The 14,663-nt window shown below is 42.2% G+C and overlaps 1 long non-coding RNA gene across 1 annotated transcript in view; it reads left to right on the plus strand.

Annotated features, from left to right (window-relative positions):
• The first annotated feature begins 11,196 nt into the window (after positions 1 to 11,196).
• Positions 11,197 to 14,663, plus strand: part of LOC116457962 (uncharacterized) — a 20,497-nt gene continuing 17,030 nt past the window's right edge. The window contains exon 1 of the long non-coding RNA XR_004245159.1: positions 11,197 to 11,289. This is a non-coding gene — a long non-coding RNA (uncharacterized LOC116457962). The remainder of the gene's footprint in view (positions 11,290 to 14,663) is intronic.

The raw sequence follows: 14,663 nt of genomic DNA on the forward strand, positions 1-14,663 counted from the left end.
AAAAGCAAGCAAGCAAACAAACAAACCCTTGAGGTTTAGAAAATTGAGTAACTCTCCCAGAGTCACACCTTAATAAGAGATGTAGCTGGGATTCTGACCCCATAGCCTGTACCTCCCTCTTCTCAACAGTATTTCTATATTTGGGGGTACCATGACTCTTATGCAAAGCAACTCATCTGTACAAATAGCTTGGGCCAAAGCAATCAATCATGTAACAAAGGTGTAAATAGAAATAAAAATATTAACCCTTGGCTTGGATCCAAATGTCATTCATTTTAGCGAATGTTTTCCTTTCCATCATTAAGAATTCTGCTTTTTTTTTTTTTAAGTTTGGGAAAATCTGATATCAAATAAATTCATTGCATTCTTTCTGTGTAACCATGTGGTAAATGCTAGTCCCGGGCATGGAAAGACAGGCACAGTAAGCAAAGACAGAATGAGGAAAAACTGTGAATCTAGATTTTTTCCTCTGTGTAAGAAAGTATAGTTCCCTTGGTACAGAATGCAGAGACTAAAGTCTTTGACTATTGGACAAGAAACTGTTGACATTGCTGTAGTGAATCACCCGTCATACACAGCTCTTAATGGGGATGGGACCAATTCCAGCATTTCATGATGTTGCCCGAAGATAATTCAGTCTAGCACCTGGATTGTTTGGAAATCCACTGGATCCCTCCTCGACTCTCACATGCTCACCCTGCATATACACTCCTTGTATAGCAACAAGCACGAGGTTGAGCGATAGAGTTGGACAAATGACCAATATTTATTCAGTTAATAAAACACAGAGTTGTTTTCCTAGAAACACCAGCAAGGCAAAGGGAAACAGAGAGAGGAATCCTGCTCCTACCAGAGAGATGAATGGGTGTGAGAAAATGCGAGGGAGACTCATTGCATAAACATAACTGAGGCTAAAGATCGCTGCAGCCCCAGCCAGGCTCAAACATGGAGAAGATGACCATGCCAGGCTGGGCAAGTGGGGTGCTATCTATCGAGGAGTGGGTAGGACAAGGGGTCCAGGCCCCATGCTTATCTATTAGGTGAAGTTTTGATCTCAAGGCTGGGAAAGACATGGCCAGAAATAAATGTTTAGGACATAACATTCTTTCCATGTTAGGACACCACATTCTTGCTATTTGGTGACAAATGACTGAACCGGGAGCTTGGTCCCATTTATGATCTAATTCTATAAAAATGAAATCCCGGGCATCTGGTTCAGAGCATTCCAGGAAAGAGTTAAAGCCCAATATTGCTGCCTCACTCTGTTCTTCCTTTTTGGTGAATGATAGGCTAGGACGTGAACTTGCTGCCTTCTGGAAGTGCTTTCTCTTTCTTTCTGTGGATTTTATTTTCTGCCTTCTATGGGAGAGAACAGCTCCCTTGCCTTTCCACTTCCCCTGGGCTTGAAAACACTCATAGTAGAACATATACCTTCTATCTGAAGACTACATACAGGAGGTAAAAGAAATGGAAAATCATCTGCATAAAAAAGAAAGATAGAGAGTGAGCATATGGGCGTGTCTGAGTGTGCGTGTTCAGTGTAGGAAGTGTCTGAAGAGAAGTCCAGCTACAAGAACTTGCTGCAATAATTCTCTAACAGCATGAACAAAGACTCCAATAATAAATTGTGACATTTACACAAATATTTGTGGTTGTGCTTTCCATTTCTTCTTATAGGAAACAAGTAAGATTTTTAAATGCTTTAGTGATGTGATCAGTAGACAGTAGTGGGAAAGAATTTCCCTGAAACCTGACTTGCAATCAAAATAAGGAAGGAAGATCTGAGAGAATTGAGAATATTTCAGCTAATCAGGATATGGCGCTTTCCGGCATCTGGGTGTCCAAACAAGCGTTTTGAATTCAATACTATTAACATGTGTCACTTTAATGAATATTTTCCTTTGAAGTTGATTGGATGGTTACGTTTTTGGCAATAATCTTGTGGTCTGTTGCTTACATTACCTGACCCACAGTCCATTTTCCTTGTGTTGGCTGTGGGAAAGAAAAAGTGAAAAATATCTCAGAACCTGGGAAACAGCACTGAGAATGCGACTCATCTTTTAGTTAAACCACTTCAAATAGAAGCTCTCTAAGGATTGCCTCCTCACTGTCTGTGATATGTGTAACCAAAAAAAAAGAAATAAGTTCCCTTGTTATCAAAAAGATAAGGGGAAAAATCCACAAAATGAGATGAGGCTATTTTTCTTTTTTAAGCCTGAAATAGGTCAGGCCTTTGCACTCCTCCTTTTGACTTCTAACAAAACCAATCAGAGTCAAGCTATTCTCTTGAGTTAAAAAGTGTTTTCAGGGAGTCCATAACATGTTCTAATTGATTATTTAAAAATCCCCACACAGGAACATCCCCTCATGGTCTGAATGTCTTTTTAGCCCCCTGCTATTTGCAGAACCTTAAACAAATTGTAAGAGAGAGTCCTTGGCTAACTCCAAGGACCTTTATGAGGAGTGGGAGAGAAAGGGGAGGATGTGGATTGGATGCAGCAAAGTGCTCTCTCAAATCAGCACGAGGCTGGGCATGGTGGCTCACGCCTGTAATTCCAGCACTTTGGGAGGCCGAGGGGGTGGATCACCGGAGGTAAGGAGTTCCAGACCCTCTTGGTCAACGTGGTGAAACCCTGTCTCTACTAAAAATACAAAAATTAGCCAGGAGTAGTGGTGGGGGCCTGTAATCCCAGTTACTCAGAAGGCTGAGGTCAGAGAATCCCTTGAACCAGGGAAGTGGAAGTTCCAGTGAGTTGAGATCATGCCATTGCACTCCAGCCTGGGCAAAAGAGTGAGACTCTCTCTCAAAAAATAAATAAATAAATAAGTAAAATAAAATAAAATAAAATAAAAAATTAGCATGCATTGGGAGAGTTTCTATGGATGGGCAGCCCTAGTGATGTGTGTGTATATGTGTATGTGCTTGTGTGTGTCTGAATATGTTATGCATGTGGGTATATGTGTGAATATGTGTATGTGAGTATATACATATATGTGTATATATGTGAATGCATATGTGTTTATGTGTATATGTACATGTGTATGTGTGTGTGAGTATATGGGTGTATATAAGTGTACCTCTATATGTGACCGTATTTTGTATAAGACTCTAGGCTCTTTCAGGCAGTTTATCAGAATATTTAAAGGCATAGACTTTGGAATCATAGAACAAGGGTTAAATCTAGGTGCCATCATTCTCTAGCTGCATGACTGACTGCAGACATGCTGCTTAATCTATCTTGGCCTCCGTTTCTTCACCTGTAAATGGAGATGATAGTAACACCCATCTTATTAAGATTGCTGCTATGAGAGAGTATGTGAGAAGTGATTTGCATAGTGCTTGATATAAGCAGCTTTCAATAGTGAGATCTTAGGAATCATTAATTGGCAATCTCCTCCCTCCACAGATCCAAGAGCAATTTTCCTCTCCCCTCTCCTCCTCTTCCCCTCTCTTTTCCTTCTGTCGCTTTCTTTCAGGTGGATGTTTCACGTATGTAGCTGATAGTCTGACTCATAGCAGCATGAGGATTCTTGTTTCAGAGAGCCGTCTCTCACAGCCATCCAGAGAAGCACTGTCACTCCCGGTTCTGCTTGTATCGCTTCCCACGTAAGGCTATGGGTGCACACGACACACAATTCTGTGGAACTAACACCAGAGTCCTGTATGTGGAGGGAGGGATTCTCCCTCCCTCTACACCATGAGGTCCAGAGCACAGAAAGTCCTCTACAGATGGAGAGGAAAGAAGCCAAATCTAAGGAATGCAATGGGCTTTAGTTCCAGAGGATCATTTCATTTCATACAGACTTTAAATACCATGGAGTGGCCTCTTAAATTCCCACGTGTTCCACTAAGACTCCCTAAGACAGAGACTTGGAAGGCACATGGCCCTCCCCACTTGAGATACATTACCATGCTGGTTTGTTTGAATGCTTTCCCGTGGGATAAATTCTCTCTGGTTGATCATGGCAGTCACTTTCTAGCCACCTTTCATATCTTCAATTTTTGTGTTTTCTAAATTTCCTTTGTAGGGAATGTCATATTTGGAAAGCCAGATTACTTAATTATGGGTTCAGAATTAATTATTGATTCATTCAACAAATATTTATTGAATGCCGTCTAAGTGGTAGGTACTGGGATGAATACCAGAAGAGAGCTGCTAAAGACACCTTCCTGAACTTCAAAGTACTCACAGTGCAGTTGAGGAAAAACAGAAGTAAGTTAGTGATTTCAGTGTAGTGTAGTAAGTGCTGTGCCGATTGTGGTAGCACAGGGTTTAAGGGATGGTGGGTAGAGAAAGGAGAGGTTTTGTATTCGGGATCACAGAGCTTGTAGGGGGTAGAGGTAGGATTCAATCTCAGTGTCTATGACTATGAAATCTGTGCATGTATACACTAAGATTGATGACTCCTCAGTTGCCCATGTCACTGACTTTGAATAATTAGTAAATAATACTTAGATTCAGAGATAAAATAATACCACGATCATACTCATGTGGGCCATTTTAGTGGAAAATGTGAAATTATGCATTATTTTTAAGAAAGAAAATCTTGGCCGGGCGCGGTGGCTCACGCTTGTAATCCCAGCACTTTGGGAGGCCGAGGCGGGCGGATCACGAGGTCAGGAGATTGAGACCACGGTGAAACCCCGTCTCTACTAAAAATACAAAAAAATTAGCCGGGCATGGTGGCGGGCGCCTATAGTCCCAGCTACTCGGAGAGGCTGAGGCAGGAGAATGGCGTGAACCTGGGAGGCGGAGCTTGCAGTGAGCCGAGATTGCGCCACTGCACTCCAGCCTGGGCAACAGAGCGAGACTCCGTCTCAAAAAAAAAAAAAAAAAAAAAGAAAGAAAATCTTAGCCTGTAATCCCAGCACTTTGGGAGGCCAAGGCGGGTGGATCATAAGGTCAGGAGATCGAGACCATACCGGCTAACACGGTGAAACCCCGTCTCTACTAAAAATACAAAAAAATTAGCCAGGCGTGGTGGTGGGTGCCTGTAGTCCCAGCTACTTGAGAGGCTGAGGCAGGAGAATGGCGTGAACCCAGGAGGCGGAGCTTGCAGTGAGCTGAGATCGCGCCACTGCACTCCAGCCTGGGTGACAGAACAAGACTCTGTCTTAAAAAAAATAGAAGGAAAATTTTTTAGTAAATAATAGTGACTGGAAGCAGACTAATAGAGTGGTAGAGCCTAACACATACAACCAGAAAGAAAATATGAATTATTTATAATGTGTCTGTCATGTCTATATCCAATCGCACATAAATGAAACCTTCAGGAGATCAGGAGATTATCCTATCTGTTAGAACTGTGTTTGGCTATGTGTAACAGAAATTTGACAGTTCAGAGCTGGCAGTCACTCAAGGAAACCATCAGGGGCACAGCCTCTTTTTTTTTTTTTTTTTTGAATTGAGGTCTTACTCTACTGCCCAGGCTGGAGTGTAGGGGTATGATCATAGCTCACTATAACCTCAAACTGAGCTCAAGTAATCCTCCTGCTTCAGCCTCTCAAGTAGCTGGGACTACAGGTGCACGACACAATGCCTGGTTAATTTTTTTTTTTTTTTGAAGAGACAGGGCTCCGCTATGTTGTCCAGGTTTGTCTCAAACTCCTGGGCTCCAACAATCCTCTCATCTTGGCCTCCCAAAGCATTGGGATTACAGGTGTTAGCCACCGTGCCCAGCCAAGGGCACAGACTTTTTCACACTTTCTGTCCCATCATTCTAACCATGTGCTTTGCATCCTTACATAGATGACTACTTCACTTCCAGCTATTGCAGCTCTATTCAGGATGGAGAAAAAGGGAGCAGAGCTAAGAGCAAAAGATGCCTGCAAGCTGAGCTTGGTCTTTTTATTAGGAAAACAACCCTATCACCTTGCACTTTAATTTCAATGTCCTGTGCTGGGTAAGAAAAGCACCTTGAGCTGCAAAGAGTCTGGAAAGCTGAATACTTTTACTGGGCTAAACTGCTGCCCTAAACAAAATCTGGGCTCTGTTAGTAATGAAGATTGGAAGAATGCATACTGAATATGCAGCCAGCACTGTCTGCCACATTCCCTTAAGTAGGTTAAATATTCACTTAAACTCATGTTTATACCACTCACTCACACAGAATAGATTAAAATATATATGGGGCAAAAATACACTTCAATTCAGGCTTTGTTTGAATTATCACACAGTCTAAATAAGTTGAGTGTAAGTTACAGAATTTGACTGCACAAAGGGAACAGATACTTTTTTTTTTCTTTTACCTTTTTTTTGTATTGCTGCAGTCACAAAATGTTCTTTTTTGGTGACAGTGAACTAGTTTCCCAGTTATTTTATGCTTTCAAATGAAATATTACCATGCTTTTTTTATTATCTGTTTTTTTAATTTCCTAATTTGTCCCATTATGTATTTTCCTTGGGTTGTAACCAGAGATTTTGTAAAATATGCCTTGAATTTGGAATAAAAATTAACAGAAAAAAACTGAATAGGATTATGAACAAAGAAACTGAAGGATTTAATAATGAATCAATCAACACATTTATTGAACATCTTTCATGGCCAAGACAATTACATTATAACACAAACCTTTATGATTTCCCTCAGCACCTGGCATGCTGTCACATGATGGTCAATAAATGCTATGACTGACAAAATTGCATCTGCCAGAAGATTTAAATAGTTAGATAAATGTATTAGTCCATTTTAATACTGCTATGAAGAAATACCTGAGACTGGGTAATTTATAAAGAAAAAGAGGTTTAATGGACTCACAGCTCCATATGGCTGGGGAGGGCTCACAATCATGGCAGAAGGTGAACGAGGAGCAAAGGTAGATCTTACGTGGCAGCAGGCAAGAGAATGTGTGCAGGGGAACTGCCCTTTATAAAACCATTAGATCTCATGAGACTTATTCACTATCACTAGAACAGCATGGGAAAACCCCGCCCCCACGATTCAATTACCTCCCATCCAGTCCTTCCTATGACACATGGAGATTATGGAGCTATAATTCAAGATGAGATCTGGGTGGGGACACAAATATGTAATTTTGTAATAGAATGTAATTTCACCTATCATCATCATCATCACCACAGTCTTTACTAATGGGAAATTACAGAATGTCAGTTTTAAAGTGAAGTTGCCAGCTGAGCGTGGTGGCTCACGCTTGTAATCCCAGCACTTTGGGAGGCTGAGGTGGGTGGATCACGAGGTCAGGAGATCGAGACCACCCTGGCTAACACAGTTAAACCCTATCTCTACTAAAAGTACAAAAAATTAGCCGGGTGTGGTGGCACGCTCCTGTAGTCCCAGATACTCGAGAGGCTGAGGCAGGAGAATTGCTTGAACCTGGAGGTGGAGGTTGCAGTGAGCCAAGATCACGCCGCTGCACTCCAGCCTGGGCGACACAGCGAGACTCTGCCTCAGGAAAAAAAAAAAAAAAAAGTGAAGTAGGCATAATCTGGGATTGTTCAGAGAAAAGAATAAAAGTTCTGAGCCAGTCAGGAGTCCTGCAAAAGAGAAATGGAAATAAGACTACCATCCACAAAGGATCCAATGAAGATCTCCCAGACATTGTGGTGCTGCCACTTTTATTGATGATTGCTAACATGGTGAAACCCCATCTCTACTAAAAATACAAAAAATTAGCCAGGCGTGGTGACAGACACCTGTAGTCCCAGCTACTCGGGAGGCTGAGGCAGGAGAATGCCGTGAACCCAGGAGGCAGAGCTTGCAGTGAGCTAAGACCATGACACTGCACTCCAGCCTGGGTGACAGAGCGAGACTCCGTCTCAGAAAAAAAAAAAAAGTGAACTGCATTTGTTATAGCCCATCTAGAAACCTGACCATTTGCAGATAGATGCACCTCAGCCTGAATAGCTGTGTAAACCAAGCCCAAATTTAGAGTTGCACTTGAGATCATTCAAGGAGAACTGAAATTTCAACATGTTTTGGAAGAAGACATGGCAATGAAAATATCAATTGTTCCATTCAATCATTAACAAATATTTATTGAGGGCCTGTGACTTGTCTATGTGTGACTATGTTAAATGCTGTGAATACAGCAGTGAACAAGAACTAAGTTCCTGCTCTCATAAAGCATCCATTGTGGTGAGAGGAGCCAGACGATTAGCAAATAAATAAATAAGCAAATAGGCATGTACATAAAAACACACACAATCAGATAGTGCTAAGTGCTTATAGGGAGGGTGCTATTTCAGATAGGCTAGTTAGAAAAGGTCTGATGTGGGAACATTAGGACAGAAACCTGGAGATAAGGAAGTAAAACGTGTTTCTCTGGAGAAAGAAGCTTCTGTAGTAGAAGGCAAAAGAGACAGGAGCTGCATGGCTTGTTTGAGAAACAGCATGTGGAAGATTCCGTGGATCACAAAATGAGACAGGGTAGTTCAGAGGGCCTGGTGCAATACTCCAGGTGTTGTTTTTGAAACATTAGGGTTTTGGTCTAGTTCCTACTTCTCACCTTGCCACATAGCCAATCACTGATTGGTGCGTTTACAATCCCTGAGCTAGACACAAAAGTTCTCCACGTCCCCACTAGATTACCTAGATACAGAGTGTCAATTGGTATATTTACAAACCTTGAGCTAGACACAGAGTGCTGATTGGTGCATTTACAAACCTTGAGCTAGATACAGAGTGCCAATTGATGCATTCACAATCCCTTAGCTAGACATAAAGTTTCTCCAAGTCCCCACCAGACTCAGGAGCCCAGCTGGCTTCACCCAGTGGATCCTGCATCGGGGCCACAAGTGGAGCTGCCTGCCAGTCCTGCGCCGTGCGCCCACACTCCTCAGCACCTGGGTGGTCGATGGGACTGGGCACCATGGAGCAGGGAGTGGCACTTGTCGGGGAGGCCTGGGTTGTGCAGGAGCCCATGGCAGGGAGGAGGAGGCTCAGGCATGGCGGGCTGCAGGTCCCAAGCCCTGCCCTGCAGGGAGGCAGCTAAGGCCTGGCGAGAAATCGAGCATAGCAGCTGCTGGCCCAGGTGCTAAGCCCCTCACTGCCTGGGGCTTGCGGGCCAGCTGGCCACTCTGAGTGCAGGGCCCACTGAGCCCATGCCCACTGGGAACTCACGCTGGCCCACAAGTGCCACGTGCAGCCCTGGTTCCCGCCCGTGCCTCTCCCTCCACACCTCCCTGCAAGCCGAGGGAGCCAGCTCCAGCCTCAGCCAGCCCAGAGAAGGGCTCCCACAGTGCAGAGGCAGGCTGAAGTGTTCTTCAAGTGTGGCCAGAATGGGCACTGAGGCCAAGGAGGCACAAAGAGCGAGCAAGGGCTGCGAGGGCTGCCAGCACGCTGTCACCTCTCAAAAGCAGCCAGGAAGGGGGCTGTACCCTGCAAAGCCATGGGACCAGAGCTGTCCAAGGCTGTGGGAACCCACCTCTTCCATCAGCATGACCTGGATGTGAGACATGGAGTCAAAGTAGATCATCTTGGAATTTTAAGGTTTAATGACCGCCCTATTGGATTTTGGACTTGTGTGGGACCTATAGACTCTTTGTTTTGGCCAACTTCTTCTCCTATTTGGAATGGGTGTATTTAACCAGTGTCTGTACCCTCATTGTATCTAGGAAGTAACTAACTTGCTTTTGATTTTATAGGCTCATAGGCAGAAGGGTCTTGCCTTGTCTCAATGAGACTGTGAACTTAAGACTTATGGGTTAATGCTGAAATGAGTTAAGAGTTTGGTGAACTGTTGGCATAATTGTATGTTCTCATGTTGCTATAAAGAACTGCCTGTGACTGGGTAATTTATAAAGGAAAAAGGTTTAAATGACTCATAGTTCCACAGGGGCTCAGGAAACTTACAATCATGGCGGAAGGGGAAGCAAATGTGTCCTTCTTCACATGGTGGCAAGAGAGAAGTGCCAAACAAAGGGGGAAAAGCACTTGATAAAACCATCAGATCTTGTGAGAACTCACTTACTATCCTAAGAAGAGCATGAGGGAACCATCCCATAATCTAATCACCTCCCATGAGTTCCCTCCCCAACAGGTGGGGATTACAATTCAGATTTCAATTCAAGATGAGATTTCAGTGGGGACACAGATCCAGACCATATCATTCTGCCCCTGATCCCTCCCAAATCTCACCTTTCTCACATTTCAAAACACAATTATGCCAACAGTTCCCCAGTATAATAAAGTGCACAATAAACGTAATGTGTTTGAATCATGCTGAAACCATCGCCTGCTGACACTCCCCCTGCCCACCCCCTATGGTTTGTGGAAAAATTGTCTTCCACAAAACCAGTCCCTAGTGCCAAAAAGGTTGGGGGACTGCTGATCTACGGGACTATTGGGTTGGTTTCAGTGTGAAGTGCTGGTGACTAGCACCAGAGTGGGAGCAGTCAACACACCAGGGTATTATCACTGGTTGTCTCTGAGCGTTAAGATTATGGACTATTTTTCTGCTTCTTTATATATTTTTAGTCTTTGCACATGTTCTACAAAGAATAAATTACTTGTGTAATCATAGGAAATAAATACTACCTCTTACCCTCTCCCCTACCCCAGTCTGGCATAATTGAAAAATGAACACTTAGAGAAAGGAGGTCACCCAAGATCAGACTTCAGAATTCAAATTTAATAAGATCTATTTGTTATTCACGATAGAGTTTGTCAAACATTTTCACCAAATTTTAGGAACAAGTTTGAGTGCTGCAGGAGATAACGACAAGTGAAAAGATGGTGAGGGAGACAAAACAAAACAAAACAAAATTGGCAAAGAAAAAGATGGCATTTTAAATAGCAACACGAACAGTCTGCCTAAGGACTAACCTACTGTGCGAGAAAGTAATTTTTAATTGAAAAGTTCTTTTTGAGGAAGTTTTCTTAAAGTCTTATATAAAAATGTGGAATATATAAGAACTTAACTAATACCTTGCGTTTAGGGTGTATTATAACTGTATAAGGAATTTTTACATGAAGATTTGGGAGAACAAGAGAGAACATCATGTAATAACGTGATTAAGCTTGTTACTGAGCCCTTTTACAAATTCTGGAATATAAAGGACAAGGTAGAGTATGTTCCAAGGCAGGCAGTGGCCACACACTGCTTGGCTTGTAGGCCCTATTAGGGATTTTGGTGTTTCTCCTAAAAACCAGTGGAAAACCACTGAAGTATTTTAAGCAAGAAGTAGCTTGATCAGGCCCAAGTTTCAAAAGGTTCACTTTTTTTTTTTTTAAACAGGGGTCATGTCAGAAAGATATGTTTGATGAAATTAACTACAGAATCAAGAAGTATATACTCAAAAATGCAAATACTACAATATATAAGACAGTGTAAGTACATTTTCATTAAAAAATGATTTGTGTGAGTCCCAGAAGTTACAAGATTACACTGGGAAGAATGAGTGATCATAAAGTAAAAATATTCACAATTGAACTGACCACTTGTGGAACTAACCCATGCTGCACTTTCTCTCCCCTGCAAAGTGGCCCTGGTTTCTGTTTCTATCGTCTCTGTTCCACCTCTGTCCATCTTATGTTGTCTGTCTCTCATTGACTGTTGGTGATTGACAATACCATGTAAACACAGAGTGAAATTACATCTCTTACAAAATATGAAGGATTTCATACAGACAATAAAGGTGATATTGGAGAACTGCTTCACCAATCGTGGTCATTAACAGTGAGGATCTGTGAGAGTTTAACCAGCACAGGCATCACTGTGGCTGACTCAGCAATTTTTTCCCACTACCAATGATTAACCTAAGCGGATGATGGTAGTCCTGTTCCTTTTACCACTTATTTATTTAAGAATGAGTTAAGTTAAGCAGATATTAAAAACGGACTATAACAGAGGGTCTCTTTTTAAGATTTTCAAGTTTGGAAAATTCTGCTTTGATGCTAAGAGGCAGAATAAAACCCAGAAAGATTCATTCAATCTGACTTATTAATATTTGGGAGAGGTCAGTTTATTCTGCTCAGTTCAATTAAAATCAAATAACTTTAGTGGATAGGAATTATTCAAAAGTTTGTAATACTAGGATCTATTACTCTAGGCAAGCCATACCTAAGTAATCTATACAGTTAGGGGCAGGCTAATTTCGAGCAGCAGGAAACAGTCAGCTAAAATAGAGCAGAGACGGAGGAAAACACCACTGGAAGTGCCACTCACATATTTAAGGGCAGACATGAAAAGATAGGCAGTGTTTCTCTTTCTTTTGGCAAGCATTTTATAGGAAAAATTCTACAAAGCTAGGAGACTACCTGGTAAAGCTAAGCCCATTTAGAAGGGGAGGGAAGGAAGAAAATAATGCAAAAAGTCAGAGTTCAGTATTGACAAGTGATCTTTTCATTGCATGTGATTGATGACTGAAGGTTCACCACTGCTTTTTGATTCCTGTTTGCTGATTTCCCATTTTATTTACCCATATCCACTCATTGCTCTGATAAACCATGGAAGCAGTGGTCCACAAATCTGTGTTAGTTTCTCTGTTCTCTCTGCAGTCTCTTAGAGGTACCTGCTAACACAGCTTTAAAGATCCCCTGTAAATCAAAATTAGCTATGCTTGGTGGCACATGCCCATAGTCCCAGCTACTTGGGAGGCTGAGGCAGGAGAATTGCTTGAACCTGAGAGGTGGAGGTTACAGTAAGCCGAGATTGCCCCACTGCGCTGCAGCCTGGGTGACAGAGCAAGACTCCATCTCAAAAACAAAAAAAAGTCCCCTGTAAGTTAGTAACTTCCACTTTCTATCTCTTGCCTTAAACGTCCATATTTCCTTCTCCCTACAGATCATCTACCTTGAAAGAATTTGCCACCAACTCACTAAGCAGGTCAGTTTAATAAAATCATTGACTCCTAATAATCTCTGCCACTGCAGTGTTCCTGGGCACTAGGCTGGTGCCTCTTAACTCTGGCTGCATGGTAGAAATGTGTGAGGAGTTTTTTTTTTTAAAGGACTAATATCATTTCAGCCTGGAGAGACTAGAATTTAATTGGTCTGCGTCGGTTATTTGGTGGTTTTTTTTTTGTTTTGTTTTGTTTTGTTTTTGACAGTCTCTCTCTGTCGCCCAGGCTGGAGTGCAGTGATGTGATCTTGGCTCACTGCAAGCTCCACCTTCCGGTTTCACGCCATTCTCCTGCCTCAGCCTCCCGAGTAGCTGGGACTACAGGTGCCTGCCACCACACCCAGCTAGTTTTTGTTTGTTTGTTTGTTTTGTATTTTTAGTAGAGAAGGGGTTTCACCATGTTAGCCAGGATGGTCTCTATCTGATTTCGTGATCCGCCCGCCTCGGCCTCCCGAAGTGCTGGGGTTACAGGTGTGAGCCACCCCGCCCGGTCTATTTGGTGATTTTATTGTGCAGCTAGGGTTAAGACAACCTAACTAAGCCCTGGGTTTTGGCTTCTCTTCTGCATGGCTTGTTCACTGTTCTCTGTGCATTTCTTCAGTTCTCTCTCCTTCACCTGCACTCCGCAACCACAAAGCAAGATGGCGACCCTCTTGCTCTCAACATTTGTGTAGAACCTTTTACAGAGTTGGGCTGTTTTTCTCCTATAGCTCTATTTAGATGATACACAACAGGAAGTTGTCTTCAAGCATACTTTCTATCAAGGCATTATGCTATCCAGAATTCTGTACTGAATTCTGAATGTCTACTTTAAATAATTAAGATAACAGAACTCAAGGTTACCAACTCATTGACCTTTCTAGGTCCTTTTCCATTTCTCTTTAGAAATTGATCCGTTTTCTGTAGATTTCAAGTAGATTGATATTCTCCATCTCCTTTTTTTTTTTTTTTTTTTTTTTTTTTGAGGCAGAGTCTCACTGTGTCTTTCAGGCTGGAGTGCAGTGGCATGATCTCGGCTCACCACATAGTAGAGATGGGGTTTCACCATGTTGGCCAGGCTGGCCTCAAACTCCTAACCTCAAGTGAACCACCCACCTTGGCCTCCCAAAGGGCTGGGATTACAGATGTGAGCCACTGTGCCCGGCTTCTCCATATTCTTTATATCATTTGTTCCTCCTGTCTTCAATCATCATCCTTTCTATTTTCCTTTCCTTATTGTTAACTTTTTATATTTTAGTTGCATTCTCCTTCACTAACATAATTTGTTTCTAGTCACTCCTTAGATAACTCTACTCAATTCAGACAGTTCATTCTGTACTCACATGTCTTCCTTTGTACTTTTTAATTGCTTATTTGTTGTTTTTGACATCTTAATGGCATTTTTGAGCTTCTCAAAAGTGAGTGCTGTTTTAACTACCTCTTATAACCAGTAAGTGTTCTGTATACATAAAGCACACAATAAATGGCTAATTAATATCCAGTTTTCTGTTGAACAAGTACAATACTTAAATCTTTTCTGCCTGAGCCAAGTCCAAGATATCTACTATAGTGACTGTCCTGCATAGCCATCTGTCTAAACCCTGAGACTGAAATTCTTTAATGCGGAGATCTCTATCTGCAGTATGGCTTGATGATGATCAAAAATACTCCCCTCACTGAACACACAAGCCTTTGGCTGGCAGCCAAAGGCAATTATGAGTAAAATTTGAAGCTATTTCTAATTCTGAGTTTCATGTCTTTAATGCTCTCTCCAAGAGCCACCCTATTTTCAAGGAATTAACATCAGGACAGCCATTGGCTGCCATAGATGTTTAGTGATCCACAGATCTTTTGCATAGTTTGAAAATATGCATTTTCCGGC

Source organism: Hylobates moloch, unplaced genomic scaffold (genome assembly GCF_009828535.3).
Source record: "Hylobates moloch isolate HMO894 unplaced genomic scaffold, HMol_V3 SCAFFOLD_18, whole genome shotgun sequence".
Taxonomy (NCBI): Eukaryota; Metazoa; Chordata; class Mammalia; order Primates; family Hylobatidae; genus Hylobates; species Hylobates moloch.